At 51.2% G+C, this 16064-nt stretch overlaps 1 long non-coding RNA gene across 2 annotated transcripts in view; it reads left to right on the top strand.

Annotated features, from left to right (window-relative positions):
- The first annotated feature begins 2191 nt into the window (after nt 1–2191).
- The window catches only part of LOC123368384, a 32604-nt gene continuing 18731 nt past the window's right edge, over nt 2192–16064 (top strand). The window contains exons 1-3 of one of the 2 annotated variants that reach the window (XR_006578753.1): nt 2192–2959; nt 3179–3382; nt 5634–5806. This is a non-coding gene — a long non-coding RNA (uncharacterized LOC123368384). Of the gene's footprint in view, nt 3383–5633; nt 5807–16064 lie in introns of both variants that reach the window. The other variant, XR_006578752.1, reaches the window with a different exon arrangement.

Below are 16064 nucleotides of genomic sequence, written 5' to 3'. Positions count from 1 at the left end.
TCTGCTTGCTTGCATAGATATATATTTTCTTATAAATTGAAGTATTTGATGTATTGTAATAGGTTTATAGATTATTAAAATAAGTTTGGCTGTAATGCAAGAGAACTACAGGCCAAAAACCTGTATGTTAAGCTAAGGAAAAATTAGCATATCTATATTAAGACCTTTTACCCAGAAAGTAAAGTTGACCTACATCTTGTTACCTAAATAGATAAGTACCCGTGCATATGTCTAAGAACTTTTATCTAGACCAATAGACAATGGAGAATGGCATGGGGGGGTTTCAATTTGTACCCACAGACTTAACAGGTACATCACAAGGAAACTTATGTGCCTATGTACATGTCATCAATATGCACAAACATACTAGCCTATGGGGTAAGTGTACCCTAACATTTCTGTGAGTGAGGAATGAAATGTGGGCATCGGAGGAAGGATTTCTGGCACTTGTGCCTTATAAAAGAGGTGACCCACCTCACTAGAGTATTCTTCTTCTATTTCTATTCTGTCTCTATTCCTCTTTTTTTTCCCTATTCTATTCTATCTATCTACTATACTAGGCTGTACTTGTTCTTCTTAAACTTTCTAAGTTCCAAGGGGACTAGGCTAAGCTTGGTTTCCCTAAGCTCTTATTCTTCTGAGCACCTAAGTCTCAGTTAGAGTCTTTGATCACCAAATCTATACAGTCTGCTGAGTCTAAAACATCATCTTCCCTCCACTTGCTTGTAGGAATCTTCAGCTGGAGTCCATGCAGACTCTTCCTCTGCTGAAATCACTGCTCATGGTTACAGTTTAGATGTATAAGAAATACTTTCGGCCCTCTGGTGGGAAACAGGCTGTCTTACCAGCCCCACACTGCATAGGGCATGTACACCACTTCCCCTGCCTGTTGGAACCTCCTCATTTATAGCCTGTTCTGTGGTCTGCGAGTGCCTTCTGCACTGATGAAGCTGGGGGTGGGGTAAACAACATTTTCCTCACAGTGAATCACAGGGATCAGTGTGTGGTTCGTGCAAAATTAATCAGCTGGACTGAACCACTATGAGGCTGTTGAGAGAGCGATGAACAAAGAAGGTTGCCACTGTATTATCAGGAACATGGAATTAGGCACCTCATAGAATGGCTGAGGGCCTGACCCAAAGCCCATTGAAATCAATGGAAAGACAACACAGGAAGGGAGAGGTGCACAGCTTTGACTGACATGGGGGCTCCGGTCCCAGCTCAGCTCCTGGACTCCCAGCTCCCATTCCCAGAGACCCCAGCTCCGGCCCTCCCCATGCAGCCAGCTCTGGGCACAGCAGTCTTCCACTGCCCCTGAGCCCACAGCATGTGCCTGGGGCAGCCTCCCCGCCACTCCCTGGGACCTTGTAGCCAAGGCTTCTAGCACAGGCACAGCCCTGCCAGGGGTCTGCAAGCCCTGAGCCCTGGGGAGCCCTTCATAGCCCCCCGGCACCCAGCCCAGCCCCTGATTGGCTGCTCCAGCCTCCTCTGTGCAAGTAAGTCCCCATCCCCTGAAGCAAACGAGGGCCCAGGTGGCCCCTTGGGGGGAGGGAAGCTCAGAATGTCCCTGAGGTGACAGTTAAACTGACATAACTGACTCCCAGGGGAGCAGGGGGGAGGGGTTGAGCTCAGGGAATCCCTCAGGGGCTAGAGGGGGGAATTCAGGATGGGGCCAGGGAGGAGCTTGGTAGGAGGGATCAATTGGAGAGGGGAGGATTTGGGGGGTCAGTTGGCTGAGGGGAGCTTGGGAGGGGTGTTAATTGTGAAGGGGGTGTTTTGTAGGGTTCCCAGCTGCCTAATCAGAAAAATGCAAAAACCCTTGCCCTGCCCCTGCTCCGCCCCTTCACTGAGGCCCCAACACCGCCCTGCCCCTTCTCCGAGGCCTCACCCCCGCTCACTCCATCCCCCCCACCCTCACTCACTGTCACCGGGATGGGACAGGGGATGTGGGCTCTGGGTTGGGGCTTAGGAGTTCACAGCGTGGGAGGGAGCTCTGGGCTGAGCTTGGGGAAAAGGGTTAGGGTGCAGGAGGGGGCTGGGGGTTGGGGTGCAGGAGGGGCTCAGGGTGTGGGAGGGGGTGTGGGTTCTGGGAGGGAGTTTGATTGTGGTGGGGGGGGCTCAGGGCTGGGATGCAGGAGGGGGTGCAGGGTTGCGTGCTGTGACTGGGTGGCACTTAAATGTATAGATTTAAAGAAAACCCTGTTACAAGAAAATACAAAACTGAGACTAGCAAAATAGAAATGACTCTGTCCCCATTACTACGTTTACAGAAAAGTTGGTGACTCCAACTAGTTGAGACAATTTAACTAGAACAGTTTGGCTAAAATTGAAACCAGATTCAAAGCACAGAATTAAAATAGAAATTGTTATTTTCCCCTCTCAATTTCCCCTGGCTATAATTAACGCTGCCAGGGCTTCCCTGTTGGAGGGTAACATTATCACTAAACTGCTGCAAAATGCTCCAGGGTTAGGTGCACCAGCCTGCTTCCTGCTCCTGGGCTAAGCTTCTCCCAACTCACACAGGGCACATGGCCCTTTGCAAAGCAGCTCCCCTGACTGCTCCCCGTCATGGAGTCTGACCTCAGCAACAGGGAACCTATTGGAGCAGACCCAAAACTACCACACCCAACTCCAGTAGCTTCTGGAGGTGGAGGGCTAAATCTGCCCAGCAACAATGACCCAGACACAATTCACTCCTACCCTCCCCACAGAAGGTCTCGTAAAGAGATATTCACTATTAGACACAGATTACAATTGCCCTTGGAGAGAAATTATAGAGCAGGGGCTGTTCATTCATTAGAGCTGCTTGGAATAGTCACAGTGAACTGGTCTGGAGGGTGAGGGATGTGGTTCCCTGTCTAGAGAGAGGTGATGGCTGGAGGCCTGAGACCTTGAAGATATCCCTTGAGCAGACCATGCAGGGTGCCAAAGGTGCAGTTATCTTGCAGCCGTGACACATGTGAGCTCTATTTCCATATTTAAGAAGCAATAATGACACTGCTGATCATTTGGGAAAGTTTCTTCCCCCTCTACTGTATAAGTTGCTTTAGACAGTTCTGGCCAAGTAACTCCCCTGGTAGCTCACCTGAACATGTCACCAACTCACAGTGATCCAGTCTCTCTTTCTCCCTCTGCTTTAATCCAGTCTGTTGTAACTCTGAATGTTCTCGTTATCTAGATAAGGGATCAACCCTTTTTGAATTTTGCTTAGCTCTTGGTCTCAATGGCATCTTGTGGCAGTGAGTTCCACCGGTTACTGGTGCATTAAAGAGAACAGAACATTCACCACCTCTGAGAGGTTATTAGAAGGGATTTGAATATGTGACCACTTAATACCAATGATGACACTTTCCTCTGCTCCACTCTGCTTGAATAACAGCAGGTAAGAAGAACAGTTTGAGTGTTAAGATGCTTTGGGCGGGAGGGCAGGGGCAGGGAGAGGGAGGGAAATTAAAGGGAAGACCAAAGCCATAAAATGCCAGATGCAGTACAGAAGCAGATGGAGACTGTCCCTACCTCAGAGCGGTTATAATGTAAACAGGGCTGAGGCCCAAGGCAGCAGTAACAGAGACGCAGGTTTCATACATTCCTAGAGAAGGTTGCAAGCTGGAGACTTCAGAGCTATGACAAAGAGAGAAAATGCACGGCCAGGAGACAGTATTCATAAGTCATGTATTAGATCCTGCCTAACAGTCATCACTATTCAGTTTCCCATGGGGGTCAAGGTACAAGGGAGTGTTAAGAAGGGACAGGAAAGGGAGCAGGACAGTTAGTGGCCAGGTGAATTACTTAGTGGGGAGGGCATTCAGGGCATAGGGAGCAGCATGGCAGAAGGTGTGAACGTGCTTGTGGGCAAAGCAGGTGGACAGTGGAAAATGAGGGATCACAATGGGCTGAGATGAGTCATTTATTTCTCCCAAATCCCCAATTGCATTTGAGACTTCCCCTCAGACCCAGAACCAGCATTTAACAGAACAGACCATTTCCGCTCTTTGCAAACCTGACAGTTAAGAGGGCACCGATCCTACTTTCATTTAATTTCAGTGGATTCCTCCTGATTGATCATGGGGGGAGGAGAATCTGGCCCTAAGAATCTCTCCTGCACTCTGCCCAAAACAGCCATCTTCCGCAACCCACATCCAGCTTTATAAAGTAAAGTTTAACCCCACCACACCCTGTAAATGTTGCCTTCAGACCCAAGCCCTGGCACCTCCATCTCCCAGGCAAACAGAGATTGTGTTAGCTCCCTAGCCCTTATTTCAGAAGCAATAATGACCCCACTGATCAGTTGGGAAAGTGTCACACGCACACACACATGCACAGAGAGACACACAAACATTCACACACACACACTCACTCACTGACAGACACTAAAATAGTCTTTTTAGCCCTAGCTGCCAATCAAAGTGTTCAAAAATACCCCCTCGGCCCCATACATAGGGTGACCAGACAGCAAGTGTGAAAAATTGGGACAGGGGGTGGGGGTAATAGGAGCCTATACGAGAAAGAGACCCCAAAATTGGGACTGTCCCTATAAAATCAAGACATCTAGTCATTCTATCCATACATTACCTGGACACCTCACCATTCAGTTTCTCTGACTTCTCTTTCCTGCCATGGATTTCTCTTTGTCAGGTGGGAGTTCTCCCAGGGCTTGGTGAGGAATAACCTAGCCACTGACTGCACACCAGTCCCTATTTTGGAGAGGCAAGGGTTTAACCCCAGGGGGAGAGACCATGCTTAGCACTAGGTCAAGCCTTGTGTCTGTTGGGAGCAAACCCTTGTTACTATCAGAGTAAATTCCAAGGGCAGACCCCTAATTCAGGCACAGATGCCCCCACTCCACCCCACCCCACTGCACACTAGCTAGATTCAGTCCCCATGTCTGGATAGACATGGTCAGCCTACCTGCCCAACCAGCTGCTCTAGGCAGTGCAAACCCCTCCTCTCCATCCAGGCCTGTAGCTAGGGTGCAGCATGTGTGCAGAGGGTTGGGGAAAATGGCTCTGGGTTCAGGTGCATCACTCTGTGGCTAGTTCAGGTTGCTGGTTGCAAGCAGCAGCCTTTAGTTGTTGTAGTTTGCTGCTGCTGCTCCGGCTTTCCAACCCCACATCCTGCCTATTCATTGGCCTTGTGGTGAAGTGACTCCCATCACCTGCAAGGCAAGGGGAAGAACCCCAATTAGGCATGTTCCACACCTGGGAGGTGATTAATGAATTGCCTCCTGGCTAGAGGAGGCACAACTAGGCTTTGTGAGGGACTGGAGGAGGTCCATTGAAGAAGAGTGACCCAGGAGAGAGGAGCTGAAGAGAGTTCCCTCTCCCTGGAGAATGGGCTAGTAGCTTGGGGTTGGCTGTGGCTGGAGAGTAGAGTTACAGAAGTAAGGTTAACTCCTGTGGTGGGGCCCTTGAGTGGAGGGGACTCCAGAGCTAGGGGCTGTGAGGATTAGGGAATGAGATAGAGGGCCGTGACGGGGTGGAAGGCCAGTTTTAGTGGTACTTGGACTCCCAGCAGGGGAAATCTGAGGGAGGGGGGCAACACCCTGACAAAAGGGAGGAACTGAAGTCAAACCCAGGAGGGGTGAGGGTTTTTGTTTTTTTTTAATACCAGCTGGGATTTTGTTACCCTGGTAGTGAACTGAAGTGTTACATGACTTGAGTGGAGGGCGGAGCCACAGAAGACCCCAGTGAGGGCATTGTGGAGAAGGTGCCAGCTGGGACTGGTCATCACAACCAAGAATGTGGCCACTGGGGAGGTTGTGAGACAAGAGGTTACCCATGTCTGGGCATGATGGATTGCCCTACAGGTAAGGCAGTCCCCTTATGGGCTAAACCCTCCCAGATGGTCTGCAGCCAAGCTCATTGACCTTGTTTTGGAGTGGTGTGCCCTCCCTGCTATCAAGGTTTAGATACATATATTTAGGCCCTACCAAATTCACGATCCATTTTGGTCAATTTCATGGCCAACATAGTGAATGCCAGTGAAAATGAGTTAGGATCAGAGGCTAAAATAGGGAAAGAACAAGTTGAAAATTACTTAGACAAGTTAGTTGTCTTCAAGTCACCATGCATCCTAGAATACTCAAGAGCTGACTGAGGCAATATTTGAGCCACTCATAGATCATAGAGATCATAGAATCATAGGGCTGGAAGGGACCTCAGGAGGTCATCTAGTCCAACCCCCTGCTTAGCACAGGGGTGAGCAAACTAAGGCCCGTGGGCTTCATCCAGCCCAGCAGACCTTTAAATCCCGCCCTCGAGCTCCTGCCAGGGAGCGGGGTTGAGAGCTTTCCCTGTTCTGGTGCTCCAGCTGGGGAGCAGGGTTGGGGGCTTGCCTTGCTCTGCTCTGTGTGTGCAGCAGCTCTGCATGCCTCCTGGAAGCAGGGGTAGCCAGGGGGCTCCGCACGCTGCCCCCACCCCAAGTGCTGGCTCTGCAGCTCCCATTGACTGGGAACCATGGCCAATGGGAGCTGCAGGGGTGGTGCCTGTGGACAGGGCAGCGCACGGAGTGGCATGGCCCCACCTTTGCGTGGGAGCTGGAGAGGGCATGGGCCACTGTTTCCAGGAGCAACTTCAGGTAAGCGCCACCCAGATCCTGCACCCCTGAGCCCCCCCCCATACCCCAACCCCCTGCCCCAGCCCTGATTGACTTCCAAACCCTTTGATCTCAGCCTGGAGAACCCTACTGCACCCAAAGCCACTCATCCCCAGCCCCACCCCAGAGTTTGCACCCCCAGCTGGAGCCTCATCCCCCCTTGTGCCCCAATCCCCTGCCCCAGCCGAAAGCCCCCTCCCGCCCTCCGAACCCCTCCATCCCAGCCTGGAGCACCCTCCTGCATCCCAAACCCCTCATACCCAGCCCCACCCCAGAGTTTGCACCCCCAGCCAGAGCCTCACCCCCACATGCACCCCAATCCCCTGCCTCAGCCGACCCTTCATACAATTTCCATACTGATATGTGGCCCTCAGGCCAAAAAGTTTGCCCACCCTGCACTAGTAAGTCTTTTTGAAAAGTCATGGAAGACAGGAGAGATTCCAGAAGACTGGAAAAGGGTGCCACGTGCCAAGATATCTTCAGGGGGCCCCGCATTTAACACAGCTCTCAGTGATTTCAGTTGTTATTGGGGAAGCCTCACTGCTGGTGCACACTGGGCAATTTCTTGCAATAGAGACACTGTCCTAAACTAGATCTAATATTTAGGCCTAGGTATCAGTGTCACGGAGTGTCGGGGAGTCAGAGCCTTGCACCCCTCTTCCTGGGATTCACAGTGGCTCTCAGCCAGCCAGTAAGATGGAAGGTTATTGGACATGTCATAAATAAACAGATCAGGGTTAAGGTCTCTTTTACCTGTAAAGGGTTAACAAGCTCAGTAACCTGATGAACACCTGACCAGAGGACCAATCAAGGGACAAGATAATTTCAAATCTCTGTGGAGGGAAGTCTTTCTCTGTGTTTCTTTGTTTGGAGTTAGACTCTTTTTGGATTTAAGAGAGGCCAGTCATATCCTTCAAGTTCTCCAAGTTTCCTGAAATAGCCTCTTCTATTCAATATAGTGAGTATTAGTTAAAAAGGCGGATTAGTCTTTTGAGTTACTTTCTGTATTTGCAATTGTGTGTTTGCTGAAGGAAATTCTTTATTTCTGTTTGCTGTTACTTTGATATTTCTGAGGAGGAGGGAGGGGGAAGTCTCTCCAGGTTTATAAGTCAGACCCCTGTAATATTTTTCCATCCTGGTATTACAGAGATAGTGTAAAGTATCAGAGGGGTAGCAGTGTTAGTCTGGTTCTGTAGAAGCAGCAAAGAATCCTGTGGCACCTTATAGACTAACAGACGTTTTGCAGCATGAGCTTTCGTGGGTGAATACCCACTTCTTCGGATGCAAGCAGTGGAAATTTCCAGGGGCAGGTGTATATATAAGCAAGCAAGAAGCAAGCTAGAGATAACGAGGTTAGATCAATCAGGGAGGATGAGGCCCTGTTCCAGCAGCTGAGGTGTGAAAACCAAAGGAGGAGAAACTGGTTCTGTAATTTGCAAGCCATTCACAGCCTTTTTTAGTCCTGAGCTGATGGTGTTAAATTTGCAGATGAACTGGAGCTCAGCAGTTTCTCTTTGAAGTCTGGTCCTAAAGTTTTTTTGCTGTAGGATGGCCACCTTAAAATCTGCTATTGTGTGGCCAGGGAGGTTGAAGTGTTCTCCTACAGGTTTTTGTATATTGCCATTCCTAATGTCTGATTTGTGTCCATTTATCCTTTTCCTTAGAGACTGTCCAGTTTGGCTGATGTACATAGCAGAGGGGCATTGCTGGCATATGATGGCATATATTACATTGGTGGACGTGCAGGTGAATGAACCGGTGATGGTGTGGCTGATCTGGTTAGGTCCTGTGATGGTGTTGCTGGTGTAGATATGTGGGCAGAGTTGGCATCGAGGTTTGTTGCATGGGTTGGTTCCTGAGCTAGAGTTACTATGGTGCGGTGTGCAGTTGCTGGTGAGAATATGCTTCAGGTTGGCAGGTTGTCTGTGGGCGAGGACTGGCCTGCCACCCAAGGCCTGTGAAAGTGTGGGATCATTGTCCAGGATGGGTTGTAGATCCCTGATGAAGATAGTGTACTTTCTTTCTTTCTTTTAATAAAATCTTTTCTTTTTAGAACTTGATTGATTTCTTCCCTTGTTTGGATTTTCAGGGGAAGGGGAGGGGGAAGAGTGAATCCCTCTTTGTTTGATTCAAGGCATTTGAATCCAGGTATCTCTCCTAAGCACTAGGAGAGGGGAGGGAGGAAATGGTTTTCCTTTGTGTTGAGATTCAAGGTGGTTGGATCTGTGTTCCCCAGGGACAGGTTGGGGGAACAGGGAGTGTGTCAGACACTTAAAAACTGACTGGTGGCAGCGAGAACCAGATCTAAACTAGGATTTTAGTTTAGGGGAGTCCATGCAGGTCCCCATCTTGTGAACCCTAAAGTTCCAAGTGGGGAATAAACCTATGACAGGACAATAGGAACTCAGTCTACAGCAGAGCTTGTAGGCACAACCAGGACCCCTCAATCAAGTCCTTCTGGGGGTTCAGGGTGCTTAGACCCCAGCTTGGGGTTCCCTGGATTGTACCACCCAGCCCAAACTGAAAACAAAAATCCATGCAGCAGCTCTCTTCCCCCTCCCCTCTGCTCCTCCTCCCTTTGTTCAGTCTCCCTAGGCAGACAGTGTGAATTCTCCCAAGCCCTCTTCTGGCTCAGGTTACAGCTCAGGTAGATTTCTTCCCATCCCCAATGTAACCTCCCTGCAACATTCCCAGGTCAAATCCACCCTGCTCCCTGCTCGTCACATCTCTCCCCCCTTGGAGACTGAACTGAGCGGGGTCACTCTGCCCAGTGACCTGGGGAAGTTCAGGGCCCCCTTTCCGGGACAATGCGTCCGCTATCAGGTTGGCACTTCCCTTCACATGGACCACGTCCATGTCATAATCCTGCAGGAACAGGCTCCACCTCAGGAGCTTGGCATTGGCTCCTTTCATCTGGTGCAGCCAGGTCAGGGGAGAGTGGTTGGTGTACACAGTGAAGTGTCGCCCAAAGAGATATGGCTCTAGTTTTTTAAGGGCTGACATCATAGCCAGGCATTCCTTCTCGATGGCCGCATAGTTCTGCTCCCGGGGTAGCAACTTCTTGCTCAGGTACACGATGAGGTGTCTCTCCCCCTTTTCATCCTCCTGCATTAACACCGCCCCCAGTCCTGTGTCTGAGGCATTGGTGAACACCATAAAGGGCTTGTTAAAGTCTGGGTTTGCCAGAACTGGGCCACTGACCAGAGCCTCCTTCAGCACCCGGAGAGCTTCCTGGCACTCCTCGGTCCAGACCACCTTGTCTGGCTTCCCCTTCCTGCACAGCTCAATGATGGGGGTGGCTATGGCACTAAAGTGGGGCACGAACCTTCGATAATACCCCGCCATCCCAATAAAGGCCTGGACCTGCCTTTTGGTTTGGGGAGCAGGCCAGTCTCTGATCACCTCCACCTTGGCTGGTTCTGGCTTTAGGCAGCCGCTCCCCACCCGGTGACCTAGGTAGGATACTTCAGCCACCCCCACCTTGCACTTCTCAGCTTTTACGGTCAGCCCGGCCTCCCGGAGTCAGTCCAGCACTTGTTTCACCTGGAACACGGGGTCCTCCCAAGTCTGGCTAAAGACACAGATGTCGTCAATATACGCCATGGCAAAACTCGCCATCCCCCTCAGTAGCTGATCCACCAGGCGCTGGAAGGTGGCCAGCGCTCCCTTGAGGCCGAAGGGCAGGGTCAGGAACTCAGAGCTCCAGAGGAGTGATAAAGGCCGATTTTAGCCTGGCATCTGCATCCAGTGGCACTTGCCAGTAGCCCTTTGTAAGATCCATGGTGGTGAGGTACCGAGCGCCTCTCAGCTTGTCTAGGAGCTCGTCAGGCCTGGGCATGGGGTAGGCATCAGATACAGTGATGGCACTGAGCTTCCGATAGTCCACATGGAACCGGATCGACCCATCCTTTTTGGGGACCAGTACCACCGGCGAGGCCCAAAGGCTGGAAGAAGGCTGGATCACCCCCAAAGCCAGCATGTCCCTGACCTCTCTTTCCAGGTCCTGAGCAGTTTTCCATGTGACTCGGAAAGGGGAGCATCTTATAGGAGGATGTGACCTGGTCTCCACCCGGTGAACAATCAGATTAGTGCATCCAGGCTAGTTGGAAAACAGCTGTTGGTACAGATGCAGCAGCCCTCTGATCTCAGCATGCTGGGCTGGGGTCAGCTGATCAGAGAGGGAAATTGCTTCCAGGGGGGAAACCAGCTTTTGTCCCAGCGAATAGATCTACTAAAGGGTCATCTCCCTGCTCCTCCCAGTGTTTACACACGGCCAACACCACATTCCCCCTGTCATAGTATGGCTTCGTCATATTGACATGGTACACCCGGCGGTGGTGCGCCCGGTTCGACAGCTCCACCACATAGTTTACCTCATTTAGTTGCTTGACAACCTTGAAGGGCCCTTCCCAGGCGGCCTGGAGTTTGTTCTTTCTCACGGGGATGAGAACCATCACCTGATCTCTGGTGGCGAAGGCACGGGCCCGCGCCGTGCGGTCGTACCAGAGCTTCTGCTTCCTCTGGGCTCTGGGCAGATTCTCCCTGGCCAGGCCCATGAGCTCAGCCATTCTTTCCCGGAAGGTCAGGACATACTCCACCACCGACTCTCCATCGGGAGTGGCCTTCCCTTCCCATTCGTTTCTCATCAGGTCTAGGGTCCCCCTTACCCGTCTTCCATATAACAGTTCAAAAGGTGAAAAGCCGGTAGTCTCCTGGGGTACCTCCCTGTACGCGAACAGCGGGTGAGATAAGTACTTGTCCCAGTCCTGCGGGTGCTGGTTCATAAATGTTTTTAGCATCCCATTGAACCGTTCCACCAGCCCGTTGGACTGGGGGTGATACGCTGAGGCCCAGTTGTGCCGGACCCCACATTTCTCCCACAAGCACCGGAGCAGGGCCGACATGAAGTTGGACCCTTGGTCTGTTAAGACTTCCTTGGGAAACCCCACTCGGCTGAAAATGGTCAGCAGTGCATCTGCCACAGTGTCTGCTTCGATGGACAATAAGGGCACTGCCTCGGGGTAGCGAGTGGCAAAATCTACCACCACCAGAATGTATTTCTTCCCCGACCGGGTCGTCTTGCTGAGAGGTCCCACTATGTCCATAGCCACCTTCTGGAAAGGCTCTTCCATGATGGGCAAAGGCCTCAGTGCTGCTTTCCCCTTGTCCAGGGCCTTCCCTGCCCTGTGGCAGGGGTCACAGGATCGGCAATACTGTTGGACATTAGCGAAGATCCCAGGCCAGTAAAAGTTCTATAGCAGCCTCTGCCTGGTATGCTGGATTCCCTGGTGCCCTACGAGAGAGATGTCGTGGGCCAGGTACAGTAGCTTGTGGCGAAACTTCTGGGGAACCACCAGCTGCCTCCTGATCTCCCATGACTCCACTTCTCCTGGGGGAGCCCATTCTCGGTACAGGAACCCCTTCTCCCACAGGAACCTCTCCTTGCAACCTCTCCTCATGGTCTGTACCGCACTGAGGTCAGCCAGGTCCCTTGGCTTCCGCAAGGTGGGATCTCTCTGCAACTCGGTCTGGAACTCAGCAGCTGGGACAGGGATGTGCACCTGCTCTCCCTCGCTGGCTGGGGCTGAGGCTGCAGCCTCTCTGAGTTGTGTCCTTGGGCATCCCCTCCCCACCGGGTTAGGGTTCTGCGCCTTGGGTGAAGTACCCTCCCCAAGGTCCAGGTGCACTGCCCCTTGCCGGCTCTTGCTATGGGTCACAACTAGGGCACCCTGGGGGTTGCTTGGCCAGTCCTCCAGGTCCGCCCCCATTAACACCTCAGTGGACAAATGCGGGTGTACTCCCATGTCCTTGGGGCCCTCCTTGGCCCTCCACTTCAGGTGTACCCTTGCCACGGGCACCTTGAATGGGGTCCCGCCCACCCCCATCAGGGTTAGGTAGGTGTCGGGCACCATCCGATCTGAGGCCACCACCTCGGGCTGGGCCAGCGTCACCTCTGCACCCATGTCCCAGTACCCACTGACCTTCCTCTCATCTACCTCCAGGGGAACAAGGCACTCTCTCCGGAGGGACAGCCCCGCGCCCACCCTGTAAACCAAAAACCTGGAGTCTGGAGCATCCAGCCCCCCAGAGGAGCTGACCTGGGGCCCTCCTCCCTCCTTAGCAGGTGGTACGCTGCCAGCCCCCCTTTTCTGGGAACGCTGCCCCTCGTCCGGCTGGGTCTTTACCCAATCAACCCTCTGTGGGTTGGGTCTGCTCAGTCTGTCCCTTAGCTTGGGGCACTGGGCCTGTATGTGGCCTCGTTGGCCACAGTGATAGCAGCCCATGTCCTGTGGGTCCCCTCGAGTGGGTTGGATGGACCTGACGCTGGATGTTCCCCTTTGGTGGGGGTTCTTCATAGGTCCCTGCTGGGAGGTCCCATGGTGACTCTCTCTCTGCATTGAGGCAGGCCTGCTCCTTTGAGATTCCTCCTTGTTATCCCCTGCCCGACTGTTCACAAACTCGTCAGCCAGCTGGCCTGCGTGCTGCGGGCTCTCTGACTTTTGGTCCATCAACCATCGCCTCAGGTCGGGTGGGCACTGCTCATACAGGTGCTCCAGTATGAATAGGTCAAGCAGGTCCTCTTTAGTTTGGGCCCCAGCTGTCCACTTGCGGGCATACCCCTAACCTCTCCACAACGTCTGCAGCGGCAACAGATCAAAGAGCGGTGCACTCGCTTCACCCCCTTGTTCTCAGCCACCCCAGGACGGACTGAACGGGCATACCACTCCATTGACACAGGGTAATGCTCACCCAGTTAGAACCCCACCCCACCGGGAGTCTCCTCATGCCCAAGCTGCTATAGAACGGGAGATCCAAAGCATGCTACAGATGGGTATAATCCGCCCCTCTAACAGTGCATGGGCATCTCCAGTGGTTCTCAAAACCAGATGGGGAAATAAGCTTTTGCGTGGACTACCGTAAACTAAATGCTGTAACTCGTCCAGACAACTATCCAATGCCACGCACCGATGAGCTATTGGAGAAATTGGGATGTGCCCAGTTCATCTCTACATTAGACTTAATCAAGGGATACTGGCAAGTATCGCTAGATGAACCTGCCAAGGAAAGGTCAGCCTTCATCACCCATGCAGGGGTGTATGAATTTAATATGCTTCCTTTCGGGCTGCGAAATGCACCCGCCACCTTCCAAAGACTTGTAGATGGTCTCCTAGCAGGATTGGGAGAATCTGCAATTGCCTACCTCGATGATGTGGCCATTTTTTCTGATTCCTGGGCAGAACACCTGGAGCACCTGGAAAAAGTCTTCGAGCACATCAGGCAGGCAGGACTCACTGTTAAGGCTAAAAAGTGTCAAATAGGCCAAAACAGAGTGACTTACCTTGGACACCAGGTGTGTCAAGGAACGATAAATCCCCTACAGGCCAAGGTGGATGCTATCCAAAAGTGGCCTGTCCTAAAGTCTAAGAAACAGGTCCAATCCTTCTTAGGCTTGGCCGGGTATTACAGGCGATTTGTACCACACTACAGCCAAATCGCTACCCCACTAACTGACCTAACCAAAAAGACCCAGCCGAATGCAGTTCAATGGACTGATGAGTGTCAGAAGGCCTTTAAACAGCTTAAGGCGACACTCACGTCTGACCCTGTGCTAAGGGCCCCGGACTTTGACAAACCATTCCTAGTAACCACCGATGCATCTGAGCGTGGTGTAGGAGCAGTTTTTTAATGCAGGAAGGACCGGATCAAGAATTCCATCCTGTCGTGTTTCTCAGCAAGAAACTGTCTGAGAGGGAAAGCCACTGGTCAATTAGTGAAAAAGAATGCTACACCATTGTGTATGCCCTGGAAAAGCTACGCCCATACGTTTGGGTAAGAATGGTGTCCCTAGCCTCTGTTCATCAGAGGATGGAGATGGATGGCAGGAGAGAGATCACTTGATCATTGCCTGTTAGGTTCACTCCCTCTGGGGCACCTGGCATTGGCCACTGTCGGTAGACAGATACTGGGCTAGATGGACCTTTGGTCTGACCCGGTACGGCCTTTCTTATGTTCTTATGTTCTTGGGGACGGCGTTTCCAGCTACAAACAGACCATGCTACACTAAAGTGGCTTCATACTGCCAAGGGAAACAACAAAAAACTTCTTCGATGGAGTTTAGCTCTCCAAGATTTTGATTTTGAAATTCAACACATTTCAGGAGCTTCTAACAAAGTAGCTGATGCACTCTCCCATGAAAGTTTCCCCTAGTTGACTGGTTAAATTAGCCTTAAAATGTGAAAAATCTTGTAGTTTTACATACTTAGTAGTATATGTAAAGGTGTATGTGTTTTATTAATCTGTTTATTCTAAAGTTCTAGGAAGAAATCACAGCCAGTGTGGTTCAACACTGTCTGAGATTTGGGGGGCGTGTCATAAACAGTGTGGCAAATTGCCGGTACTGTTATGCTGGGTCTCGTGCTTTCTCTTCTTTGGGGAAGGTTCAGGGCGCCATTGCTTGCCTCTGAACCGGTATGTTTAATTACCCCACTAGTATCCTTGAGGAGTGGAGTGGAGAGGGAGGGACCTGGGCCCGCCCTCTTCTCCAGGTCCCAACCCAGGGGCCCTGAGGTTAGTGGTGAACCACTTGAACTGGGCTACTTCCCTCTCCGGCCCTTCAGCTTGTGGAGGGGCTTCTTGCCTTCCTTCTACACAAGCCAGTTGCTCCTTACCTAGGGTTTTTTGGACTTCTCAGCCCATCGCAGCACTCCTCCAAACGTTCCTTTTGTCTCTCTTCAAAACTGTTCTCTGCTTCAATTCCTTCAAACCGCTCTCTGCTCCAACCAAACCTTCCTGCTCAACACCCTCCCCCCCCCAGTCTGACTGAAGCAGGGGTTTATATCATGTGACTGACTGCTGGTGCTCTAATTGGCTTCAGGTGCTCTAATTGGCTTCAGGTGCTCTAGTTAATCTATAGCAAACCTTCCTCCCCTTGCAAGGAATAAGGCTCCCTGCTAACACTCTCCTGCTGCCCTCTGGCCATGCTGTATCACAACAGATAGTTAAGGGTTAATGCCTCTTTTGCCTGTAAAGGGTTAAAAAGTTCACCTAGCCTAGCTGACACCTGACCAGAGGAACCAATGGGGGAACAAGATGTTTCAAAAGGAAGGAGGGAAGTTTTCCTTTGTTTAGAGTTTCAGTTTGAGCCGGAGTGAAAAAGATCAAGGAACCAGCCTCTTATCAGAGTAGTAAGTTTTAGAAAGGGATAAATAGGTTTATGTTTATTTTTTTTGTAACTTGTCTTGGTACCATTAAGGGAATTATCAAAATTTGGGTATTCTTGTGTGTATTACATTTTTGCCCAGGGGAACATCCTCTGTGTTTTGAATCTGTTGTCTCTGAGAGTAGCTGATATGCTAATCTCTCCCAGAGGGGTTTCTTTTACCTTTCTTTTCTTTAATTAAAAGCCTTTTTTCTTAATACCTGATTGATTTTTTTCCCTTGTTTTTCGATCCAAGGGGATTGGATCTGGA

The sequence above is a fragment of the Mauremys mutica genome, chromosome 4 (assembly GCF_020497125.1).
Source record: "Mauremys mutica isolate MM-2020 ecotype Southern chromosome 4, ASM2049712v1, whole genome shotgun sequence".
Lineage (NCBI taxonomy): Eukaryota > Metazoa > Chordata > Testudines > Geoemydidae > Mauremys > Mauremys mutica.
The sequence above is the reverse complement of the archived record's forward strand: the minus strand, read 5'-3'. Positions and strand labels throughout refer to the sequence as shown.